Source organism: Amphibalanus amphitrite, unplaced genomic scaffold, assembly GCF_019059575.1.
Source record: "Amphibalanus amphitrite isolate SeventyFive unplaced genomic scaffold, NRLGWU_Aamphi_draft 000071F_arrow, whole genome shotgun sequence".
NCBI lineage: Eukaryota > Metazoa > Arthropoda > Thecostraca > Balanomorpha > Balanidae > Amphibalanus > Amphibalanus amphitrite.
Genome location: NW_024881567.1, coordinates 568,245 through 595,480, shown reverse-complemented (window position 1 = coordinate 595,480; position 27,236 = coordinate 568,245). Strand labels below are relative to the sequence as shown.

The window sequence follows — 27,236 nt, the reverse complement described above, 5'->3', positions numbered from 1 at the left end:
AATACAGCCCTGAGTTGATACTTATTTGTTCCTTTATACCGGCGCATCGGAACGGACGGATTCTTAACACACTGAATCTGATCCTGGGAAAGCCGGTCAGATATGACGGTTTGGTTCCAGCCTCGAATAAGCTTACGTAGTTCCTTCTCTCCAGCTCGTAAGTTCGTTCCATTGTCAGAGAACACCTGTGTCGGCCGTCCTCTTTTCGCCACAAACCTGGTGAACGCCATCAGAAAGCTATCCGTAGACAGCGTCCGAGAAATCTCCAAGTGCACTGCCCGCGTGGACATGCATGTGATCAGCAGGCAGTATCTTTTCTCGTTGCTGCGTTTTCCCGTTTTAATCTGAAGTGGACCGAAGTAATCAACGCCGACTGAGTTGAACGGGTAGCAGCTGTCAAAGCGGGCCTTTAGCAGGTCTGCCATGCGTGGCTGACAGGGTGTCGCACGCCGACGGCGACAGTGAGGACAGTCGCGCAGCACCTTCTTCACGAGTGCACGTCCTCTGGGGATCCAGTATTTTATTCGCAGATCATTAAGCACGTGGTCTACTCCAGAATGCATCAGTCTTTCATGTGACGACGTGATGATCAGGGCGGTCACACGGCTGTCTCTGGGCAGGATCGCCGGGTGGCGAGTTTCTTCGGGTAAGGGTGCGTTAGTAAGACGGCCACCAACTCGAAGCACGCCGTCTCCATCCAGCTGAGGTGTCAGCGGCTGCAGGTGGCTGTCTGTACGAACGCCACGGCCCTTCTCTAGCGCTGATACCTCCTGAGCAAAGGAGGTGCGCTGCATCTGGCGCACGATGGCGGTCTCTGCGCTCTGCAGCTCCTCAGATGACAGCGGACCAATCAGCTTCCTAGCTGCATTGCCGTCTACGCAATAGGTCGCTGCAAAGTTGTGTAGAAATCGGCGAATCCATCCCATAGTTCGCTTGAATCGCGTCCAGCTGGAAAACCGATCAGGGTCCGGTCCTACGATCGCGGATGGCTGACCTTCACAACGAGTGGTCAGCACAGCCTTTGCTTCTGGGTCGTTTTTGTCCACTTCAGACCGCTCACGGTTGCTCGGCCAGCATTCCTCCGGTCGCCATAGGAAGTCGGGCCCTCTTACCCAGCGGCTGTCTCTGGTCAGTTCAGAAGCCATCAGTCCAAGGGAGCGGTCGTCGGCGGGGTTGCATTCGCCCGGTGTGTGCCTCCATTGATTGGGATGCGTCGAATCGCGAATCTCAGCGACTCGATTCGCAATGAAGGTATGAAACCTTTTACTATCATTTGAGATGTAACTCAGCACGACTCGGCTGTCGCTCCAGTATATGGTATCGTGCAGTTCCAGCGTCAGCTCCTTTTTCACACAGGTGGCCAACCGCACCGCCAGAACGGCGGCCTGAGTCTCCAGACGCACGATGGTTAGCTTTTTCAGAGGAGCTACACGACATTTGCTCATGACGAGCGCGCAGCTGATCTGTCTGTCCTCGTGTACTTCGCGGAGGTAAGCGACGGCACCAAATGCCCTCTCCGAGGCATCACAGAAAACATGAAGCTGTCTCAGCGAGACCGCGGCGTTCTGAGCTCCATACCAGCGTGAGACTCTCACATCAGCGACTCTCGGTAGGTCAGCCAGCCACAATAACCACTGGCGTGACTCCTCATCAGCAAGAACGGCATCCCAGCCCAGTTGGCTTGACCACAGATCCTGTAGCAGCAGCTTGGCAATGAGTACAAACGGCGAAACCAGTCCGAGCGGATCGAAAATGGAAGCCACGACACGCAGTATTTCTCGCTTTGTCGCCTTCTCTACTGCAGGTGTGGGTACAGTCACATGTAGCTCATCAGTCTGCGCGTCCCACGTCGCGCCCAACACGTTCTCCGAGGGTAGCTGGACGCTCAGGTCGGCTGCACTTGGTACACGCTCAGTGACTGGGATCGAAGATAGCACATCTTTGCTGTTGCTTAGCCACTTTCTGAGACGAAAACTACCTCTGGCTAGAAGTTCTGTGACCTCTCTCACCGTTTGTAGAGCGGTGTCACTGTTTTTCTCTGACGTGGCTAAATCGTCCATGTAGAAGTTGTTTTTGACCGTGGCTGTCGCTGCACGTCCAGCTGCGGTTGCAGCCCCCTTTTCTTCAGCGGTGCGGTGTAGCACAAAGCTCGCAGAAGCCGGTGACGACCGTGCACTGAAAATGACTATCCATCTGATAGATCTCTGGCGGCTTTCCGGAATCTATGACACGCCACAAGAATCGAAGTGACAACTGATCTTCCCTTTTCACAGCTATCTGAAGAAACATCTTCTCGATGTCAGCAGTCACAGCTACGGCTTCCTGACGGAATCGAAGTAGCACCCCGGGAACCGTCTTGAGCAGGTCTGGGCCCGTCAACAGCTGCTCGTTTAATGACACGCCTGCATATTTAGCCGCGGCATCAAAAACGATTCTGAACTTCCCAGGCTTCGTGGGATTCGTGACGGCATGATCTGATAAAAACCATTGGCTGCCGTCCTGATTCTCACAGTCGTCTTCGACCTTTCTTGCGCATCCGTTTGACATGTAGTCCTTCATTGTCTGTCGATAGGCGTCAGCCTTGTCCGGTTCTCGTTTCAGCGCTCTTTCTGTGGCTTCTAGCCGCCGCACAGCCATCTGATAGTTGTCAGGTAGCCTTACGTCCTGGGATCGCCACAGGAGACCCGTTTCATAACGGTCCCCGCGCCATCGAGTTGAATGCTCCATCTGTCGCTCGGCTAGCCGATCTTCGTACGAGTGTGGCTGGGTCATGGCGTGGGTGGTACCGAATGCATCTGTAGTCCACCATTCTTGCATTAGCTCCGTTAACTCGTCATCAGCAGAGCGGTCTCTGACCATGTGCATGATCTCTCTCGCTCCTACAGGGACCAAGCTTGTGACCTTTCCTGTCAGACACCAACCGAAATGTGTCTTGATCGCCACTGGCTGCCCCGGTTTTCCCATCCTGGCTTCTTTCTGCACGACAGCTTCCATGACGTTCGCGCCGAGCAGCAGCTCCACCGTCTGGTGATTTGTGTCTGGCAGTTCTATGTCGGACAGATGGCTCCATTTCTCGCGCTGGCTCCAGTCGACTGTCGTGGGGCGGACGTTAAGCTGCGGCACCGTGAACGCCTCCGCCACCGTCACGATCTCAGTCTCGCCGCCTGGGGACAGTGGAGACAACTGCAGACTCACCTTCAAGGACGGTTTGCTCGGACCTGAACTTTCAACATTGCTGAGTCGCAGCCGTTCGGCCGAGCCGGTAATGGACAGATCCCGGACTACTTGTTCCGTGCAGAGGGACGTGTCTGCGCCAGGATCTAACAAGGCGTGGGTGTCACGGTACGATCCTCCATCTCCATGAATTCTCACAGGAACAACTTGCAGGAGTGTTGCATTCGTTCTGGTAGGCAACTGACCAGCCGCGGTGGATAGCACGCGCCTCGGATTGTCTGCCTCCGCGCCAGTTGATGGTCTCACATATATCTGAGTCGGTGCCGTGATGTGAAGCAGGTGATGGTGCTTGCCCTTACATCCATTTTGCCCACACACTGTCTTTCTAGGACACTTCCTAGCCCAGTGAGCATCACTGAGACAGCGGAAACACCGCCGGCAGTCCCGTACCAGCCGGAGGCGCTCCTCAGGTGGCGCTGCTAGCAGAGTCGGACAGTCACTCAGCTCGTGCCACTCCGCCTTGCACACACTACACTGCTCGGTCCCGGTCGCTGTAGCCAACGTAGTGCGCCACGACCCAGCCGGTGGCTTCTGACTCTGCTGCACCCGGGATGGTGACGACCTTCTGTTGCCTCTTGACTGCGTTACCGGAGCTGTTCCAGTCTCATGTTGGACCAGACCTGGCAGGGCGCGGCGACCAGCCAACACAATTTCCTTCAGCCACTGGTCTAGGTCGGCCAGCGTCGGAAAACGCGGCAACAGCTCTACCTCTCTCTGACCCCACTGCCAAGCGAGAGAGGCTGGTAGTTTTGAAACAACTTGTCTGAGGTTCGTCGAGGCGGTCAGATCACCCTGGAAGTGAAGTGAAGAGAGGACGCTCACGGCAGCGTGTAGCGCTCGTGATAAGCTTGTCAGAGCGCTCAAGTCATTTTGTTTCACAGCTGGGTGCTGAAGAACACTCGACAGGGTACTGCCGACTACGCTGGAAGGGTCTCCAAATTGTAGTTCCAGCTCGTTCATGGCCTCTTGGTAGAGGCTGCCGTCACATAGCAGCCCTCGCACTGCTTCACGAGCATCGCCAGTCAAACACGACTGCAAATGAACCATTCGCTCGGTGTCCGTCAGTGACCGGCTCTCGTGCACGAGTGTTCGGAACATAGCGCTCCATCTTGGCCATTCTAATGGCGCCCCGCTGAATTTCTCCAGTGTCACCTTCGGTAGCGCCGAGCACTCTCGTGTAATGCCACTGCCGGCGCCGTCGGACGGTATGTTTTGAACCCATCCTCTCGTCCGTCTCTGAGGGTCTTCTTCGCCTGTATTCAGCTCTGGCTGCCCACACTGGTGCCTCACCGCATGTCTGGCCGCCGCTCCAAGTCGGGATTCGCGCCTGCTCGCTATACTGCCAGCTCGGTCTTCAATTTCCTCATCTTCTTCAAGAAGTTTTAGCTCGAGTGCGTCCACCTCGGCCTGGTCGGCTGCTCGCTGGATGGATGGTCACCATTTTGACCAACAAAAAAGCAGTGGTCGATAAAACTTCCAACGTGCCAACGCTCGTTGGAGCAAGATATTAGCAATATTTGGAGGAGCTGGAGACAGTCCGCCCATCTACATCGATGCCTTCTTAGGCCTCAGAAACATCATAGGCTTGTGTCTCTTTTCTAACGTTTGGTGCTGTTACTGTCTGCCCGGCACCGCGATGTCCCCAGGTATGCTCCCTCACTCACCCCTGGTCACCCTTCGGTTACCCCCTCGCTGGGTCGTGCCAGGTGGCTATTTTTATCCTGTTTCCGGCCAGGCCACCCGCCGCGCTCCCGCCGCGCCGCGCCGTCTGCGAGGGACATGACCCCTCTGCCGGCAGAGGTTTCTCCAGGTGTCTCCAAGGAGCCAACGTAGCGCTAAGGGTGTGCTCCGCATACACATACATTGATTTTCGCTCTTATCAGCAGGGCCGCTGGCACGCGTTGGCAGCGCCCTGCGGGCATTTTTTCGCTTAGGGTCATTTTGTGGTAAGGAGGATCAGAAAATCACCCTTCCTACTTTCTCCAGGCGTGGGTGTTTTATCGAGCGCGCCTGAAAACGCACAGTGGACCGGTATCACACTTCGATTGCGTTACTTCGTATTAGGTAATAAGGTCAAAAGTGTGTTTTTTTCTCAACTGAGAAAAAAGTTTGTTAAAACACACCTAAAAAACTTTTGAAGAAAAACTTAAATATGCTGAATTTCAACATTTTTACGCTGATGATAATCGTCAGTTGTTTCAGACTTTGGCGCAAAAAAAGTAGACATTCAGATCCACTGTGTGACCGGTCACCGCACGATAGTGTGATGGTGTGAGTCATGGGTACAAGGCGCTGTGGGGAGTAGGTGAGGAGATACCGGTGTGCCGACGCGGCGGATGGCAGCGATTTGACAGTTGTGCATGCATTGTGCATCTTACATATCTCATGAGCGAGTGAGTGAGTGAAGCATGGCGCCTGTATATCGGTCAAGCTCAAAAGTGAGATGTGGATATGCTGGTTGTACTTTTCATGGTCTCAAAAAGAACCTGAAGAAACACATGGCAAGATTCCATAAGGATAAGCCCATTCGGATCAGGAATGATGGCTTTGGCATTGGCGGGCAATGGCAGTCGTGGATACATCCAACAGGTAAGGGAGCTGTTTAGTTTCTCGTCGATCGTGCGTGCATTATTGCATTGTAGTTGTGCTTTTTAACCATCGCCGGCACAGGGGGGGGGGGGGGGTTGATGCAACCCCCTCTAAGGTTTTTCGCGAATAACTCGCGTAAAAAGCGGCCGATCGCGACGAAACTTTCAGTACCCTCGCATTGATCAATTTAACACCTACCCTGAAAATTTCATGACCCTGACCCAAATGACCTTTGACCTGTGACCTCTTTCCGAGACCATGTTTGGCCGGAATCGCGATTCGGCGTATGTCGGCTCGCATTAGCCGCGCGTTTGCAAACTTTTCGTGGTTTCAAACGTTCAAACATGTGATTTGATGTTGCTCCCATACATTAGGGTGGGTGTCAAGGTCACCTGAAGGTCAGGTCAGGTCATTGACCTTTGGTGACCTCGGGTGACCTCGGTTCACTTTTTCGAGTTTTACATGTTTCTAGGCTAGTTTTTGGAGCTGAATTCGAATTTAGCAACCATTTGAACATTTACGAAGTAGTTTTGGTGCCTTCGTAACATGTTACGTAGCTTTCAGAGGCGCTTGACACGTATTACGAATACCCTTCACAACCCTTACCAGTTGACCTGACCTGACCTGACCCGACCTGGTCTAAATGCTGAAAGACATCATCTGTGATCAAAACTAACACGATATTCGTTATTAGCACCTGATAGCTCTGTTAGAGTGATAACTCATTCCCGTACGTCGTAACTCTATAATGACCTTTGCTTATTGTCACATGTGCGCCGCATTCGCGATTGTTGCCGACGCCTGTTTGCAGGTCAGCCCACTACAGTTGTTATAACTTATACATATCGAAAAACCGATAAACTTTTAGGCGAAAAAAGCACTATTCCAGGTTCATTTTTGATTTTTTGCGATATTGGGTAAAAACAGAAGCTTCTTATCCTAGGAAGAATAAAATGGGAAATCATTGGAAGGTGGCACACTCCCTTTAATCGATAATAATGTCTGACAATTTGACAAAGCAGGCATATAAGCAAGTAGTGCAGCCCTAGCTGATGGCTACTAAGAAATACACTGAACCTAATTTGACCAAATCTGCACCAAATGTGTACCAGATTACCGTCGTGAAAATGGCTAATGTGTGCTGACACGCAGATTCACAATGCCGGCTTGACATGGCCTCGAGAAACAGGTCAAAGGTCATTTGGGTCATGATCATGAAATTTCCCAGGAGGCGTGAAATTGGTTTACTCAGAAATAATTTAAGTTTCATTGGGATCGGTCGTTTTTTGCGCGACTTTTTCACGAAAAGGCGACGGGGTCCATTTGATCCCCCTCCCCAGTGTGCGAGGCTTGCTTACGAAAAGTGTTGCTATGCTACCAATAACTATGGTACCTATTGCTTTATGAAGATAAACATCTTTATTTTAGGCGCGTCTCCTCATGCACCGGTACCGGATACAATGGAAACAGAACGGCCATCAAGTGAAGAGATGGATGACCCCACTTGCGAGGAACGCGCTGTTCCTCAGACTGGTAAGTGAAAAACTGAAGCATTGGCTGCCTCAGCCACCCAACGGAAGTGAGAGCTCCTGTGCTCAACCTGATGCTAATATTTTTCGAGGAAATGTTATAAAACCAAACCGCGAAACGAAGCTGCCTAAATCTTAGTGTGCGCGCTGACCATTTGTTTTGATTGAATTTGAAATGAATTCTTATAGCAACTCCCAATGTGCTGTCCCAATGTTTTAACCCGCGCCGTGCTGGTGGCCTGTCTTTTCCGTGCCGTGCTGGGGGGGGGGGACGTTTTCACGCCCCCTCTCCCTAACTCGGCTCCTGGGCCACGTAGCGACACGCGGCAGTGACGCTCTTTCGACATGCGGCAGTCGAAAGAGCGTCAAAGATAATGACGGAACTTTAGTCAATGTTTAGGCCAGGTCAAAGGTCAGGTCACCAGAGGTCATCAAAGGGCAAATTTAGTCCATTTCGACAATTTTGGAAACTGCCAACGGCTAACTCGGGAACCAATTGAGCTACAACACCTCAGAAAAGCGCATCGATAGCCCTTTTACAGACCTTTCTGATTATTGCCCTCAGATTTGACTTCAGTTCAACGGTTTAGCCTCCAGAGGGCAAAAACTAAAAAAATAGCCGTTTTCACCGAACATGTTTTGGTAATAACTTTTGACTCAAGAGAGCCACGACACTACTTTTGGCAGCATTGTGTTTCTCTCGTCGAGACGCGTCGAATGAATCATACGTTGACCTTGAAAGGTCATTTAAAAATTGACCTTAGGTCAAGACCATGACCTGACCGGAAACGGTCATGTTGCATATCAGTCGATCCGTATCGTTGAGCTGAACACATCTGACGTGTCTTCACCGCTCTAGCACATCTCTATCAAAAGTTAAAGTAAAAAAAGCTGATGGCGACCGTTCATGACCTGCGATGTCCTCAAGGGTACACAGAAGGGTCATAGGTGCATTTTTCCGATCCAGTGTGTCATGTTTACCTATGAACCGATCTTTGAGGACGAACGACATTCGTTCAAAAGAGACACATTTCAATTTCTCCCATTGACTTACCTATAGTGGAGAGGTCGCAAAATTTACCTGACCTTAGGTCACAGATATCAAAATCCGAGATAAATATTTTATACATTTTGTTACTTTTATCAATCGCTGAAATTTTCAATGTGATTGTTCAGTCGGTGTAGCTATAGCGAGCCTTTAAGCTTTTTCTGAGGTAAGGTCACTTGACGTGACCTGGTGACCTGACCTTGAACGACCCGGGTCTGAAATTTTCACAACATGTGTGGGAAAGATGTATGAACACTGAACAGGTGTACCAAAAATGGCCGCGGTTTTTTAAGATATTTGCGAAAAACCTGAGGGGGCGTAAAAACGCCCCCCCCCCCTCTCCCAGCACGGCGCGGGTAAGTGCTCATGCTGTTGTAAGGCATGGAAGTAAGGGCTCATGATAAGTGCAAAATTATGCATTTTTAACAATCTCCTGGGGCTAATTACTGGGTTCACTTTTCAGCTACCGTCAGAAACGAGGTCGAGCATCAGCCTGCGGTCGAAGGAACGACGGCTACGACCTCGAATGGGTACCACGTCATCACAGAGAAAATTGACTCGCTGGGCAAACAGGTACAGAGCCTTACAGACAAGGTTAACCAGCTGCAAAAAGACGCACCGCCCCAGCGTCACACTGGTCCAGCCGTATCAGACGTGGCATCAGACCAAAAGCTCCTTATCCGCGCGGCAAGGAATGTAGACACGCTGCTGAGGGTCTGCAAACACTTGGTTAGACTCCCAGCACAGGAACTCATTTATTGCGCTGCGTGTATTAAGAGCACACCCATGAGCTCTGATATCCGAGCAGCAGGCGTCTTTCGCTGTCCTTCTGAAGTGGCCGTAGACTTCCCTACAGGAATGTCACTTCCTACAGGATTCAGAAACTTGAAAGCGAGCGTTAGCCATCACATCACTAAGGAGTCACATCTTGTTCAAGTGGCAAACCAGGAGCGTGCAGCACAGAGAGCTGAGAGCGAGATCAGTCAGCGTGACACTATCGCGGACCGTGTCCTTCGTGCTGCATATTTCACGATCAAGAACTCATTTGCGGCGGAACGATTCGAAGAACTTGTCATGCTTTTGCATGTATCTGACTGTAGAGTGGGTGACAAGAACCACAGTACGCAGATGCTGAGAAAAGCAAGGGATGCTTTCGAAGTTGTCATCAAGAAACGTGTTCAAACGCACGTCAGCACTCAGCCCTGCGTGGCGGTGCTGGCAGATAAGACAACGATAAACAATAGGACAGTGGACATCACTGCAATAAGCACGCTGGATCCAGGCGCGGCAGAAGATCACATGATCCAGAGTATCGTGATTGGAGCCCCTGTCGTAACCGAGCACGATGGGGATGGTATTGCTCGTGAGCTGCAGATGACGCTGGCATCAGTAGGTGTGTCTGCCACCGAACAAGTTGCATCTTTTGCAGCCGATGGCCAGTATCACCACAGCCGAGTGGCAGACAAACTGGCAGCTGTTTTGACAGGAAGTCGCTGGAAGATACCAGCGATCTGGGACTCCAGCCACTTGCTCAATCTTGCTGAGCGGGATGCACTTGCTACAGCAAAAGCATCGTGGGCACAGGACACCATCCAAAGCGTCACAGCCATCACAAACACTTCACGTTTGGACAGGGGTATGAGGAGTTGCTGAGCTGCTCCGCCGGGAAGAAAGCCGCGGCACCAAGACTTTGGTCGGAGACCAGATTTGCAGCGCACGCCGGCAAGGTGCTGAAGGGCTTCTGGCGCAACCGTGATGCCATGATCAAGTCTTTAGAAAACCGAGCGCCTAAAGCGAGAGGGGCCAACGCATCTGACCTGCATCGCGACCTCCGTATTCTCCGTGGTAAGTTTTACCGTTGCATTTTGCCCTAATGGATATTTGCTGCACATTTTGAGTGTTTTAGCCTATACAACACCAACCCATGTATGTATATCTGTCCTACACTCGCTTATACTTGGAGTCATTGCATGTTTATACATACACCAGGTGCAGGGTGGTTAAGTTGTTAAAAATGCATCATTATCAACGCTATTTTGTTAGCTTAAAGTGTACCTATATTTACTTGATAGTTGATATCTTGGAAATAATTAGATTTAGTCGTGCATCTTAGTTGATAATCAATTTTTCATTCAAACCTCGCATATTCTATTTTTTCAAAGCCAACCATTATCTTTGTGGAAAGATCGCAAAAGCATTAATACCATGAGTAGTTGTTCAGATCACGTTACCCTAAGCAATTAGCAAAATATCTTAACCAAGCATGATCATCAAAGGACAGTTTAACTGTTCGGCATTTGAATGATCAGTAGAAGCTTCTTATTTTCTATACCTACAAATAGGCGTGAGACCCATCACAGAAAACATTCAGAGCTTTGGTACTATTGTTCACCGCTCACAATTTTTTTCCGAAGCACGGAAAATTGATTTTTCTCTTAACATCTTTCAGACCAACGGTTCCTGAGGTATGTCTCAGCGCTTCTCGACATCTACGTCGTGCTGGGGCAGGGCAGTGAAAGCCAGCAGAACACTCAGCTGCTCCCTTGGGAGGTGGTGGCAGCTTACGATGCGATCATCGAGAAGCTGAAGGCAATGGTCGACGCACTTGCTGCCCTGAGCGCTTCTGCTGAAGAACGTCAGGAGCGGACGCCGGCGAGCCGCGCGGTGGCGCTGTGCAACTTCTGCGAGCTCTGGCCAACCTACGGCCTGGAGGGTCACCGTGACGCGAAGCAGGTATAGTTTTTTCGTGCATAGAATACTTTTAGTATAACGTAATACCAAAGCTGAAACGACTGCCAAAACAGCCAGAAGACTAAGCGAGTTAATCGCACTTAAACATTACACTGGTGGTATTTCAGTTCAAATTAAGACATGCAAATGTAATCGTGTCGCTTATTTCAGATGGATGACGTCGCTGCCTTATGTCACAATCTGCTGCATAGCATGCGCACTCGGCGGCGTGGGAGGGACGCACACGGTAACGATCGTGGGACAGCAAATGCTACCCTACAGGCAAACATCCTCCATGTCAAAACTGTCGGATGCATCGCTGACATCGCCTCATCGTCGCTGCCAGAGCGCGTCCAGGTCAGCCTAGTACGCCGAGCATGCGACGAACTGTCAGTCGCCAAGCTGGTGCCACCATCATCCGTGCCACCTGAGTGGTCAATCATTGAGGGAGTGAGGTTCCTCATGACCAAGAGGCAATCGGCAGCAACAAACCAGGCTCTGATGAAAGCGCTATGGTTCTCTGCGGGAGACAACGCAGCCTTGCGACCATATGTGAATATGGTCGTACGTACCTGGCTGCTCAACCCAGCAGAGAGCGTTGTCGAATCAATGGGCAGCGTTCTGAAGGAAGTCTTTGCGACTAAACGCCAACTCCAACACGCCAATGCCGCCAAGGAGCTTCTGATCCGGTGGAACGGTCCTCCAGTTGTTCATGCTGCTAAGCTGATCAGAGATGTCCAGGCAGCGCACGGGTTCCAGTTCACCCGCCAAGGACAAGGGCACACATCAATCAGGGGTCTTGTGCTCCGAAGGCAGCTGGAAAAGCGTCACACCAGCTCAATATTTACGTGATTCTGCATGCCTGCAACGAGGAGTAGTTTGTGGTTAGTAGTAGTTTGTATCATACATTTTAGTGTCTGTGCAATGTGCATATGGGAATGATTTTGCATTAGCCCGTCAGTTTGCGCTGCTATCAATTTACAAAATCTTGCAGCTTATGTATGCACTTTTCCGCTTTTAGGCACACCTGCGTGTTTATTGGACGATATATGCACCTAGGCTAGCGATCTTACTGCAGCGCAGTTGTCAGAAGGTGTGATGCAATGCAATGCAAGTTCATTGTTTTGAAGAGCATATGGCCATTTGGTTCGCATTCATGTTCGGCCACAGTTGTGAATGTATTGTACGAAAGTGAACGAAGTGAAGGACGAGAAAGAGCGTGTTTTATCAAGTGTAATTAAAATATCCTTGTATGCCCTGAATCATGCTTAGTTCAAACAGACGGATCTTATACAGAGCTATGAAAGCCTCTGACTAGATCTGCAATTTATTTCTGGGCATGTGATTGCCAAGTGTACACAATCATGTTTTGATGATTTGTGAGTTGGATATTTCAGTGCATCTGCTAATAGCTTTAAACAATGATGCGTCCCATCAACCAGCTAATGAATTATGATTACCTACGGTGTGGTGCTACATACAGATTGGTTATGGCCATCACTTGTCTTTTTGACATGCTTGCTGCTGAGCTCGAAAATTGCTTATATGCCTTTATTGGCACTTGTTAAAAAATCAGCACAACATCACCTATTGCTGGATCGCTAGTCTCACATGACTTATTAAAAGGGACATTGCACACTGTATTTACACTCACAGGCCGTCACTCAAGCTGTGTTGATGTGCTGTGAAATGTAATTGAAATGTTAAAGTTATTATGGTCTCCCCCCGAGAGTTCTTCAACGAAACGCTCATATTTGAGGACATGTTTACATAATGCCTACTTAATCAAGTTGGAGAAAGTGATGTGCCCAGGATTTTCGTTGGAGCAAGTCCAGTCCTTTTATCGACCTCTGCAAAAAAGACCACCAAACCTGGATAGAAGAGAACAGACAGCTGGCTTTGTGGTTGGGTGAGACATTTTTAAGCTATTTCATCCGTCAAACCGGCAGAACAACTGCGTTGGGGGCTGCTGATGGTCCGACATCCCGCCCGTCCCAACCTTCAAATAACCGGCAAATGTGCATATTAGCGGGTTGTGAGCTGGTGTCAGAATTGCACGTAGCGACCAAAAAAGGTCATCAAAAATAAAGTATACAATCAGCGGACCATACTGCCAGACGAGTGTCTATTTATTCCCCTTGTTGATGTCAATCAACACTTCTACTGTTTTGCCGGCCTTAACGAGAAAATCAAGCTTTACACATTAAAGGGACACTCCCACCTTAACATTAGTTTTGAGTTGAGATAGCCAAATTGGTGGCCATGGCCTGCAAATACCGGTTTGGGCATTCACAACATCGAAAAATGCTTTAATTCGAAGATATGGAATTTCAAACTTGCAGTTTTCGGATTCTAAGGGGCTAATGCATTGGAATGCCCCCTTAGAATTTGTGACGTCAGCGGAGATCTAACGATTTTTAAATCTTAGATTAAAACCATCGTTAACACGTGGTGGTATACGCTGCTTTGCGCGCAACGTCTGCCGCACTTTAAGGCTGCCAAATTATTGCTTCTAAATAAAGTCGCTAGTAACAGGGGAGATCACAAAAAGTAAACAAAAGTAAAAGCCTAATATCTTGAAAACCACTGAATATTTTTCGGTGAAATTTGGTAGATATTCGTTTTCGCTCTTTCTGAACCAAGGGACATCACTTTCATGCCAATTCATTAACTTTTTTGAAGGTGGGAGGGTCCCTTTAAAAGGTCGTTGTATTTCGTGATAATAAATTATAATAGGCCAAAATTAAAACAAAGTTAGTTTTAGAATTCCCTCAGATCAATCACACATTCAGTAGAAACAAAAATCGATTCTCGCGCATTTTTTTAACGCGCTGACAGCCAGGCAACACTTCTGATGTGCCAAGCAAATGCATCATGGACGCCTCATCCGTAAATATTCAATTTGTTGTTTTGGAAACAACACCCCTAATGCACCAAAAGGTGCAAAATGACTGAGCGCACTTTTGCGCCCGACGCAAAGAAACTCTTCTTCATAATTGCTGAAGTCCTTACTCCTTCCTCTCAGGCCAAAAAAAAAAAAAAAAACGCTAGACTGGTGCTTTGAGAACCTGTTCTTCCTCTGGGCATACAATAGCTGATTTGGGAATAACCCAAAGCTCAATTCGATAGGAAATCTCCCGGTGAATCTTCAGGAGAACGTGAAGAGCTGCTATTGCTAACAGCCAACAAAATCGATTGCCTCACCCGACAGCTACAGAAGGCGTGGGCCAAGCTTTGGCCAACAGTGCTTGACATGCCGATATTAATCATACCGGAACGCCCTTTTCGCACATAAATAAGGATATGTAAAAAGATGAAATTTTCGTGTCACCGCCGTTTTTTCCATTGCTGTAAGACGAAAAAGCATGTTCGCGTAATTGCTTTCCACCCTGTAGATACACACATTCACCAAGATGGTATATCACCTAGTACACACATTACATTACCCCGTGGACACAGCTATCAGAGTAGTCAGAAGCCATGTAATTTCACACTAAATGCTGGGCTTCGGAAAACTAAAGCCCTGCGTTGAATTCAATGGCCACTGACAATCATGTCCCCCACTGGATTAAAATATGAGAAAGTTGGTTCACTGACAATTTCATTATCATTCCAATAACGCCTGTCGCTCGACAATACGCCGCACTGAAGCCCAGTCGGACTCACCGGAGCCCACTATCCCGCACCCCTCCCATTCAGCCACCACCAACAGTTTGTGTTAAACTCGTTAAACACGTGTATTTCGGATCATACAGGTCGTTTCAACATAAATTATCATGTAAACTTACCTTTGCTACATCCAGGCGACGGTCAGATGGAGCATCTTTTTTTTTATAAATTTAGTCCGAATGGTTGAATGGGTGGATTTTGAGGAATCAGAGCCCGCACTAAGCATAGCTTGTTGTGCTGACCCTGACCCCACCACCCGATCGCGCAATTCCAGTTGTATGGCAGAATTTTGTCCGAACGTTTAACGTGCCCTCACGACTGGACACGGTCCCTGCATGCATGATACTCTTGGACAACGAAAGTCCGCTCATCTAGCTGTATACGCCTCAGTGGCTTGAAGTCTCTCAGATCACTAGGCTTGACGATGGCCCACTCTTCTGAACGCCACACTTCATATGCATTTACGTGCAAATCAAACACAGAGTTGAGCAGGACGATCAGAAAACAAACACGGTCATCTCGCAGGCTCACGGCTTCAACCTCTCCAAGCTCAAAGCTTCCAGTACTGAGGAGCAAGACACTTCCACGTCTGTACACCGTGCTCCCCAGCGCCACTTTTTTTCCCAACATCGCACCACTGTCAGCCAACACTTGCGTCAACCTCTCTGGGCCACCGTACTCGTCTGGGCGTGCAGACACAAAATCAGATATCTCCAGCCTCATGTAACTGGTGTGTTGTTGTAGTGTCGAGTCCTCCCGTGTGCTTCCGTCCAGTTCCACGTCCTTCAAACTCACTGTTTAGCCACCACCATGATATTAAAATAAGAACAAACGGCGATAACGTTACATAACAGACTCCAGCCCAGTGAGCTGGTTCGGCGTCTACCAGCCTCGGCAGCCGCTCCTCTGCTCTCGTGGCCGGTGTCAGACTGAGCGCCGCCGGCGCCGCACGACCCGTCAACGGTCAGCGCCGCCCAGTCACGCGGGCGGGGCTGCGTCATAACGTACAGTACGTCGTGAGCCGTCAGGCTTAGACCGAACTACGACGCTAGCGCGTCACACAATACTACGCACAACACTACATTTGCCCCTCACAATAATAACGACGACCTGATCGCGTAAAGCGTGACACTCCGTCGCCCCCGACGGTTGGCGACTGCCGTTGCACTGCAGTGGACGCTGGAGGTGATAACGGCGACGCACGCTCTAGGGGTTCATCTGACGGGTCCACTTCCTCACTCGAGTCAGAATCACTCCCATGACACGAAATACAGTCACCTCGACTCAGAGATGGTGCCCGCGACGGCACTCGACGGCGGACGTCGCGATCCGCCGGACACAGCGTCTCAGTGCCCCCGCCGATCCCGCGAGGCGCACCGCCCGCCTCCGTCTCTGACGGCTCCATCGACGGTGTCCACCTGGAGAGCCGCTCAGCGTGGATTCTGGTGCCGTCGTCCAGGCGGTACGAAGCCGGGCCCGTCTGTTGCACGATCTGTCGGCGACCTGAGAAACGAACATGCCCCTTTCGGGGCCGGGGCATCAGCTTATACCGCACCCAATCTCCTACAGCGAAATCAGGAACACGAGCCCGGTTACGTGCATCCCACAACTTCTTCTGCGCCAGCTGCTTATCAGCCACGCGATCCCTCACAGCCTGGTCGTCAGACGAGCGACCGCTCTGCACGCCAGATCGGACATCAGCAGCCACCTCCAGCTTTGTTCGTAGCTGCCGACCGTGTAGCAGCTCCGATGGGCTCTTACCGGTAGTAGCATGAGGTGTTGCCCTGTAATTCTGCAGAAACGTCTGCATGTACCTTCGTCGGTCGACGCCCTCCAAGTCCGCCATCTGCAGGGCCGCCTTGATGCTCCGGTTCATCCGCTCCACCGCTCCTGACCCTGCTGGATGGTAAGGAGACACGCGAATGTGATCAATGCCCATACTCTGGAGGTAAGTCGTGAACTTGTCTGACGTAAAATGCGTTCCGTTATCTGTGACAACTTCTTTAGGAAGTCCCTCTCGGGAGGCCACTACATCCATGAACTCGATCACTGCGTCACTTGATGGCTCCCTTAGGAATGCCATTTCGACCCACTTCGAATAATAATCAACCATCACGATGGCATACCTTTGATGCAGCGGTCCTTGCATCGGGCCGATGAAGTCGATGCCCAGCTTGTCCCAGGCAACATCCGGGAACGGGACTGGCATCAGCGGTGCTCTGCGTGACTTCACCGTTTTGTCAGACAGGGCGCATGCATCACACTCCTTCACGGCCGTCTCTACAGCAGCATCAAGACCTGGCCACCAGTACACTGCCCGCAGGCGCTGCTTGGTACGTATGATCCCCGGGTGGCTCTCATGTGCCAGGGCCACCAATCTCTCCCTCAGACACTCTGGTACTACCACCCGCTCTCCCTTGAAAATGAGGCCACCCATCAGACTTAACTCATCACGACATCGGAAGAATGGCTTCAATTCAGGTGGGACCTCACCTATGCGACTTGACCAACGTCGGGTGAGCTGCTCAGACAGCTTGACCAGCACCGGGTCGGACGCGACAGCATCGGCCAGTTCTCCGCTGCTCACCGCCGTCAGTCGTGAAGACAGCGAGGCAACCAGCTGAGACTCGTCGTCTTCCACTTCCACCGCTGGACCTGGTGCACGGGAGAGTCCATCAGCCGGGTTGAGCACCCCCTTCAGATGCTGGACTGAAAAAGAGTAAGTCATCAGCCGGCTAGCCCATCTTGACATACGCATTCCAGCACGTCCGATCCCATTCGCTGTGATCAAGGTGCGCAGCGCAGCATGGTCTGTTCTCAGGATAAAGTCTCGCCCCCAGAGGTACTTATGCCACTTTTCACAAGCCCAGACACAGGCAAGTGCTTCCCTCTCCGAAACGCTGTAGCGCCTCTGCGTTTGACTCAATGTGCTTGATGCGAAACAGACTACTCGCTCACCTTCTGGGTGCATCTGAGACAAGACAGCACCGAGTCCCACGTCGCTGGCGTCGGTTGTGACGATCGTCTGAAGTGCCGGGTCGAACATCGCCAGCGCGTTCGACTGCAGGATGGCCTCAGTGACGTCCTTCAGCGCTCCCGACATCTCCGGCGTCCAGGCAAACTCCGGCGCGTCTTTGCGGAGCTGCCGTCTCAGAGGTTCAACCCGGGTGCTGTAGTTCTTGACGAACTTCGCGTAGAACCCTAGGGTTCCCAGGACTGACTGAAGCTTCTTCTTATCAGTCGGCTGCTGTAGGTCTCGAAGGCCCTGAACGCGCTCTTCAGAGACTGCCACCCCCTTCGGAGAAACTGCGAATCCAAGAAACTCAACCGATGAGACGCAAATCCTGCACTTGTCCCAGTTCAAGGTGATGTTTCTGGCCTGCATCCGCTCGATCACCCTCCTGAGACGCTGGTCGTGCTCCTCCTGTGATCTGCCAGATACAATCACGTCATCGAGATACACTTGAACGCCCTCCAGCCCTTCCAACACACATTCCATCATCTTTTGGAAGCACTGGGGCAGCGATTTCAGACCAAAAGGGCAACGTTTATATCTCCACACCTGTCCTTCATGAATGAATGCAGTCAGATCACGGGAGCTCTCGTGCAGCTCTAGTTGATGGTACGCAGCTTTCATGTCTAATGAAGAGAAGACAACTGCTCCCTGAAGACGGTCTAGCATTTCCTGCATATCTGGGATCGGATGACCGTTCGCGATCACTGCTTTGTTTACCTCAGTCAGATCAAGGCAAACTCGAAGCTTACCGTTCCGTTTACGGACGGCCACGATCGGAGAGAGCCACGGCGAGGTGTGTTTGCCGACCTTCTCGATCACACCTTGCTCCTCCAGCTCTTGCAGGTGCTTGGTGACGTCCTCCCTCACAGCGTAGGGCAGTGACCGCAGCTTCTTCTTCACAGGCTCCACGTCAGCCCGAAGCCTGACCTTGTGGACGAAGCCGTTGATTGCTGGGAGCTGGCTGGTCTGTTGGACAAGACAAACATCAGTTCCATTCTTCACAGTCACTCCAAGTGTCCTCTGCAGGTCTCTTCCTAGCAAGGGAATCTCAGCATCAGCTACATAGAACTCTCCTTCTGTCTGTCGACCACACGGGGTTGTTACTAAAGCGCTGAAGACTCCCTGCACGCTGATGCCCGCACCGCCATACGCTTCTAGCTTTACCGTGGCCCTGGTCAGCGGAAACTTACTCAAGGTCTCCCGATACAGCTGCGTGGGTATGATGCTGACTGCTGCACCTGTGTCCACCATCATCGACACGTCATGACCTCCAATGCCAACGGTGTACCACGGACAGTTCGAAGGCATGCTCTTTTGAACGGTAAGCACCTGTACTGCCCCCACCTGACGATCCTTAGCATCTGTGTCATTCCGCTTTGTACGACAGCAACGACTGAAATGACCTGTCTCATGGCATTTGTAACACTGCTTCTCTTTTGCAGGGCATCTCCTATCACCCGACCGGTGTCCTCTCCTACCACAGGCATAGCATGGACCGTACCGGAGGCTGCGAACGGGTTCACATACCTCTTCTTGCTGTTCAGCAGCTGGTCCGACTTCTGCTACCTGCGCAGCTGCTGGACCGGTTGATCCCTCTGCAGCACCTCTCAGGACGCCTCGCCGCTGAAGACCACGATCGACCGCCTCGGCGATGTCCTCCAGCTTCTCCAGGGTCAGGTTATCCTTCAAAAGAAGCTTGTCACGCAGCTGGTCAGACAGACATCCCTCAATGAACTGGTCTCTAACCATTTCGTCCCTCAGATCACCAAAAGAGCATCTTTGAACAGCTTCTTTCAAGTTTGCAAGATAGACGAGAGCTGTTTCTCCCGGCTGTTGAACACATCGTCTGAATCTTACTCTTTCAGTTCGTACATCAGCGTCTTTTACAAACAACTTCTCCAAGATCTTTACTGTACTGTCGTACATTGACGTGGGGTCATCCTTGATGTCAGCGTCTGACTCAACAGAAGACTCGACTGATTCAATCGCTCTGAACAGCCTACGGGCCTCTGTGCCAACGCAGTGCAATAACAAAGCCTTCTTCCTACCAGCTGGCCAATCATGCCATCCGCTAGCCTCACCATAGATCAGGAAGTCAGCGTACCACTGCTTCCACGGCAAAGTAGGCTTCTGACCCGCGATCGACAAGTACTCACTCGGTGGGGTTGCTTGAAACATCCTTGTCGCCAAAATGTAGTGTCGAGTCCTCCCGTGTGCTTCCGTCCAGTTCCACGTCCTTCAAACTCACTGTTTAGCCACCACCATGATATTAAAATAAGAACAAACGGCGATAACGTTACATAACAGACTCCAGCCCAGTGAGCTGGTTCGGCGTCTACCAGCCTCGGCAGCCGCTCCTCTGCTCTCGTGGCCGGTGTCAGACTGAGCGCCGCCGGCGCCGCACGACCCGTCAACGGTCAGCGCCGCCCAGTCACGCGGGCGGGGCTGCGTCATAACGTACAGTACGTCGTGAGCCGTCAGGCTTAGACCGAACTACGACGCTAGCGCGTCACACAATACTACGCACAACACTACAGTTGTGTATTGGCGCACCGCACTCCACCAGTCCACAGCACACACTCCCAGCCAGCAATCCCACTCCGTTCCCGATCGGGATTTTCGGACTCAGCCCGCACCACCCCGATCGGGACCGGAGTGGGACGGGATTGGGAAATGAGACACTTTGTACGGGCTGGAACGGTCCGGATATCCCAACCTACCCCGCACGGCCGGTTGGGAGATCCTGCACGTATCCGGACCGCCTTATGACGTTTTAACAAGCGCTGAACTCCGATCCCGATCGGGATTCCCCAAATCTCCCCGTACAGTATGTCTAAAAAGTATGTCCCCTAGTTTTTTTCTCCCATGGTAGGCGAATCGGTAACTTGGCTGAATCCTAGTTGCGGCACCCGGCCGCCAGGGGCGCTGCCACGCGAGTGGCCTTGACCGCTCGCATGTCATTGGCAGTTCGGACCCTCCCCACCTCGGTAGAGATGGGGAGGAGAGCAGAGGGGAAGAGAGGGGAGGGAGGGGCACCCGCTCGGCACTGGGTGATACCTGGCTGACCCCGCGCTCCCTCGCTGACCTCCGTCCTGCCTTCAAGCGAGGACCGACTTCCTCGGCCCGCAGCGGCCGAGCGGTAGAACCGAGCGTGTGGGCTTGACTCCATGGTGGCTGTGAAGCACAGCTACGATAACTCGGCTAGTGCATGAGGAATAATGCTTGTTCCAGAAATTTCTAACGCAATACCCGTTACAGTAAGCGTGGATACGTGAAAGGAAAAGGGCCACCTTTAACCCTCGCCCGTATTCGTGTTTTGCCAGCGTCTAACGTATAGGAGGGGGTCCCTTGGACCCCCTTGCCGTTTGGCACCTGTTATTTTTTCATAGCTAGAGCTTCGCGAAAACGAGCGTGTTGCCCGTGACGAGAGGAAGCCAATAATACCCAATTTTAAGGTCCCAGGTCATTGGTTGTCGTGGAAGGGTTCCGAGAACTACGGCCAGTCACGGTCATCGCCCAGTGGATTGTCGCCCCCCCCCCCTTAAGATCTCAGCTCCTATAAAAGCCAAAACGACAAACTTTGAAGGATGGGTGGGACACTCTATTGTGTGTTACTTTCATGACAATAGGTAAATATCTTCAAGGTCAAATGAGGTTAAACGGGTCCAAGTCTGTCAGATGAGGGTCTATTTAGTGTCTACTACACGCCCATACCTCTAAAAGTTACCGGCCGATTTTCTTATTTCTTTCGCCTTATGACGACACATACACTTTTTTAAAGTATATATTGAGAATCTCTAATTAATCCAGCCATAATAATGGCAATTAGAGCTCTGTTAGGAGAAAGATGTCTTCCGGTTGAGACGGGGAACAGCCGACGCGGAAAGAGTGTTACAAATTTGTGTTAACACACTCGTAACTCGAAATGTTACCGCTAGTTTTCTTTTTTCACCGTAAGATTGTATTTACATTTCCAAGTCTTCACAGAGACTTTGACGCAAATCGATCATTAGCAGCGGTAAGCAGCGCGATGCAAAGGCGGAACTGCCCGGCGCCGGCAGCGAGAATCGGCCGGCGCCGGCCGCCGCGCCGCCACGCCGCTCCGGCGGGATATTTGACTTTGACACACATGCTGTTAGAAAAGTTGTAGGCCGATTTACTCATTGCTTTAACGGCAAGATGCGCAATTCAATTTTAAGCGAACTATCGAAAACTTGACGTTAATAGAATGATAATGGCGTAAGATACTTGCAAAAAACAGGAGGGGTGGACGAAATTCGCCCCCCCCCCCATCATCCACTGTGCGTGTTATGAAATCAGCTGACGCAAGCGACCATTGGTGACCCGATTGGGCAATGACCTTGAACTCGGGACAAGGAGGCGACAGACGAGCGACTCAGCCACTTGGCAACAATCGGGGGAGTAGCGCGCCAGCTTTGATTGCATACCGTTCCGCGATTTGTTTTGCGCTGTGAAATGCCGTATCATTGCAGCGAGTTTGAAAAGGGGCGTATAATTCAGTTAAGAAATGAGGGGAGAAGAATAAGTGAAATCGCAAAAGCATGGGTCGCACCGAGAAGACCATTCGTAAGTGGCTGGCCCGTTTTGAAGAAGAAGGCGAGGCTGGAATGGCTCAGCGCCCACGATCAGGACGTCCACGCGTCACTTCCGAGGAACAAGATCAGGCAATGGTGGAGGTAATATGAACTATCTAATATCTATGCTTTATTGTATGTAATTATTGTTTGCTTTTTGTCCGTTGCATGGATGTTTGTTGAACTATTACGTGCTGAATGCTGATGCAAACAATTGTAAAACCTTTATCATATTGCGGACGCGCCGTTCTACCCATAACTGAAAACTACACAAATGTGCACCGTTCACTCTCAGCTGAGCATCATTTAATTGAAAGGATAGGGTGGGAAATAATTGGAACAGCTGGGGCAACTTGAACATAGTATGAATGACACAAAATTACGGAAAATCCATAAGTGGCACGACAATAAGACCAATGAGGGACATAATCATAACTAAAAGGGCTATCATATTAACGGGTTTTAAAGTTTCATGGAATGGAGATGTTGACGCACATTATAAGAAAACCAATTTCGCAAGTAAAAACGCCCCACAACAGGTCATTGCAACTTCATTGCAGCGCAAAATCTGACATTGCTAGCGCCTAATACGCAACGGCTTTTGTTATACAATGAACTAATAAGTGCCTTCATTCCAAGATATTTGCTTTTGAAACTAGTTTTTAAATATGGCAAAATAATTTGTGACGTAGGGTAATTTGAACATAGTGTGATAATTTTAATGAAGACCGGGATAGCTCCGAAAAATTACGCTCCTAGTTTTTTTTACCCAGTTCTTCGACCCAAAGTAGTAGCAAATAAGTGATGCCTGGAATATTTTCCATTATTTTCCATCACGTGGTTGACTGAGGAGGGGGAGGGCTCTAGAGTCCCCCCCCCCCCCCCTCCCTCCTATATCCAAAACCACTGGGCCGATTGTCAGAATTCAAACGGCGTTTGATATAACCCTAGAAGAGCTGTCTGACGAAACCTTCTTTATTGACTTCGAGGTCTCCGATGACCCCACCATTCAGGTCAGGTTAGTTCGGGTTCACAATTTGGTCTCTGGCTGCCGGCTAACAAATCACATTAAGTTCATTTTTTGGTTTACACACTAGCCAATATGTATATGCTTATGAAAACCATAAGGGTACCGTAGTTCAATGTTATGCATCAAAATGGGCGGAACATGACGTCACTCTAACGTCATTCCCGGACAACCTATTATAGCTACGAAATTTCCATTTAGCCACAAGGTGTCAATTGATGCAGTCTTAGCGGTCTAGAAGATATTAAAAAAAAACGGGTGGGGGGAGGCTCTGTAGATCCCCTTTAGTCATGCGCGAGCTAACAATCGCTTAAATGGCAGGCACCTATTGCAATTGGAAAATGGTTCGTTTAAACGTACCATTTTACCAGATAGCATCAACTATTATGTGGTAGCAAAATTAGAGGGTTAACAGCCTTGTCATGATCAACCATACCAAGTTCCAGCAGCGCAGTTGGTCTAAAACATGGTTAGATAATAAAAACTTCGGACCTTTTCAAATTTGACCATTTCAATGGCTCCAATAAAATGGAGCCCAGTTAGGTATTTAGTGATAACTTATCTCTCAGTGTAGGTTATATTGGAAGACCCATCAATTATCTTTCATTTGTGCATAAAAACATTAAATTCTTCGTAAAATATCACTGGAGATCTCCCTAAAGCATTTTTCGAGAAGCATGGCAAAGTCACCCCCGTTTACGGTACCAACCTGTTTGCAATCCTACAGTTGGCGAAGGATCAGCCCTTCATGACGGTGCGGGATGTGGGAGCGGCCACGGGCGCTCCTCATCTGCACCCGACCTGCATCTCCAACCGTCTGAAAGAGGGGGGACTGCGGACCTACAGGGCTGCCCCAGCTTTGCACCTCAGTGAAGTCAACAAAGCAAACCGCGTGCTTTTCGCCCAAGAACTGCTCCCGAAGCCCGTGGAGTTCTGGTCAAGAGTTATTTTCTCGGACGAGAAAATCTTCCGGACTGACCAAACGGGAAAGCTGCTTGTCCGAAGGTATGGAATGAAATCCATTGTTCAATACAATCGAACAATGTCATGTGCAGTTAAATGACAATCGTTCTTCAACGGAGCAATTTCATTAATTATTAACCCTCGCCCGTTTCGTGTTTTGCCAGCGTCTAACGTATAGGGGGAGGGGGCGGGGGTCCGTTGCATTCCCTTGCCGTTTGGCCCCCGATGGAGCTAGAGCTTCGCGGAAAAAAAACGAGAGTGCTGCCCCTGGCGATAGGAAGCCGATGATATTCAAGTTTAAGGTCCTAGATCATTGTTCGACCTTCCAGGTCAGCTCAATGACCCAAAAGTCGGGAAAATCGGGCCCTGCTAGAACTTCGTATAGTGAAGGTGCTATATTTTTGGGGGGTCCTGGTCACGAATATCATTTTAGGTTTGATCGCAGATTATGTCTTGATGCATTTAGGCCAGGTCGGGCCAGGTCAGGTCAGGTCAACCAGTAGGCGTCCTGCCGGCTATCCATTGTAGGTGTCAAGCACTACTGACGGCTCGTAACATATTACGAAGGCACCAAAACTACTTCGTAAATGTTCAAATGGGCGCTAAATTCGAAATCAGCTCCAAAAACTACCCTAAGAACATAACTCAAAAAGTGAATCGAGGTCATCAAAGATCAATGACCTTGACCTGATATTCACGTGACCTTGACATCCCTCTCTCTCTCTCTCTCTCTCTCTCTCTCTCTCTCTCTCTCTCTCTCTCTCTCTCTCTCTCTCTCTCTCTCTCTCTCTCTCTCTCTCTCTCTCTCTCTTTCTGCCGATATCGCCCTGTAATGCTATTCTTTTCCTCATTTTAGGCCGAAGGGACTGCGCGACTCGGAGTCCTTCCTACGGACAAGAGACGCTAGTGGACGGCAGTCTGTTCACGCGTGGGGGTGGGTGGATGGGTTTGGGCCCGGAGAACTCCACCGTGTCATCGGGCGCCACACAGCTGACACATATGTGGAGATTCTCGATGAGGTAAAAACTACTGACGATTAACTGACTGATAAATTAATGACAAATATTTGTCGATTTATGTATAAAGCTTGTGAGCTAAAGGAAGCGTGATCTATCTAATCACTGCCGTTTGAATTGTTCGTTAAAAATCAGACAATGAGCAAAACAAGCTGTATTGGCGTAGGAAATGTGGGAAAATTTTATTTCCAACAACGAATGTAGCTAGCATATTTATGGGTGGCCCACTGAATAACAAGGAATAACTGCAACTTGATTGTGTCAAACGGTAAAACACACCTGTGCAAATTAAGCATGCTGCATGATCCACAATTGTATGAGAAAAAAAATGATAAAACAATGAAAACTGTTGCTCTATTGAACCAGGTCCTGCTCCCGACGTTGGAGCAAATGCGAGGGGCGGCTCACCAGCACGTGCTTGTGCAAGACCATGCTCCTCAACACACGGCAGCCGTCACCAAAAACTGGTTTGAGGAGCACCAAGCTCAAGTAAATGATTATATTGCTATCTGCTGAAAAGTTGTGGAGTAAACAAATAAATTTTCTTATTTTATAATTATAATATTTATGTCTATCTGGTTTCTAATGTCAAATCATAAGTGTTAAACTTATTTTGTATCTGAAAACAGAAAAAATGGCTGAAGAGTGGCAAATGCTTAGCAATAAGCGAAACAAACCCACGAGCCGCTGGGGGGGGGGGGGAGGCATAAAGTTGCCCCCACCCTTTACGTTTTGTGGAATATCTCCGAAACCTGATGAGCTACGAATGTGAAACTTTGCATAGTTTAAAATGAATACCTAGGCAATGTTTGAGGAAACTGTGGTGGTTGTAGCATTTAAGATGACGTCACAGTGACGTCATAAAGTTTTGTCGTTTTCCGATATGGAGCGTTTCTGATGTCGCTGAGCATGAAACTCAACTGTAAATGAACCAGACAGCACCTGCTGTCATCCTAAAACATCTAAGTACTCTTCCAACTAGTTCCTGACCAGTAATCAGTCCTTTATATTCGGTCTCATCTGTCGGATATATCGTGAGGAAACTGAGAGTCGCAAACCTATAGACTTCTGACGTCACTGTGACATCATTTCAAACGGAATCGACACCAAATTTGGACACAACCTCGGCTAGGTATTCAGGAAGATGTGTGCAAAGTTTCGCTTTTCTATCTCTTCGCGACGATTGCGATATTGTCGCAGAAGTAAAGGGGGCAACTATATGCCCCCCCCCCCTCCAAGCGGCCGGCGGGTGGCGCGGAGGCCCAGCGGCCGCAGGGTTAATTAGGAAAAATTCATCATAGATTGCAGAAGAACGCGTAAAGGCAAATGAAAACGGACATCAATATCACAATTAAAAGCGACTCATCATTACAGGTGTCTGTCGTGGAGTGGGCTCCCAAGAGTCCAGACCTCAACATCATTGAGAATGTGTGGGGCGTAATGGCCCGGGAGCTCGGCGAGGACGGTGGTCTGCGCGGCCTGACCTCCGACCAGCTGTGGACACGCGTGGAGAAGAAGTGGGAGGAGCTGCGATCCCGGCCGGCGATGTTCGCCTCTCTGGCGGCTTCGATGCCCGGCCGTCTGCAGGCCGTCATCGAGAGCGGCGGCGGGCACACGGGATACTAGGAGCGCCAGTAAGGTTGGTGAATTTAGAAAATGACTTCAGCCGCCGATGCATTTACAGCAACATCGATTGTATGGGATAAACCTTACATTGATGAATATTGTAAAATATAATTAGGTACAATGACCAGCCGAATGCCACCACCCAGAATTGAGAGCAAATCATTTACCTTATTTCCATTGCTAGTAGTGATGCA

At 50.0% G+C, this 27,236-nt stretch overlaps 1 long non-coding RNA gene across 1 annotated transcript; it reads left to right on the top strand.

Annotated features, from left to right (window-relative positions):
• The first annotated feature begins 23,965 nt into the window (after positions 1-23,965).
• Positions 23,966-25,953, top strand: LOC122379092. The gene is made up of 3 exons (XR_006256124.1): positions 23,966-24,442; positions 25,257-25,419; positions 25,783-25,953. It is a non-coding gene; the product is annotated as an uncharacterized LOC122379092 (long non-coding RNA).
• Positions 25,954-27,236: the final 1,283 nt, after the last annotated feature.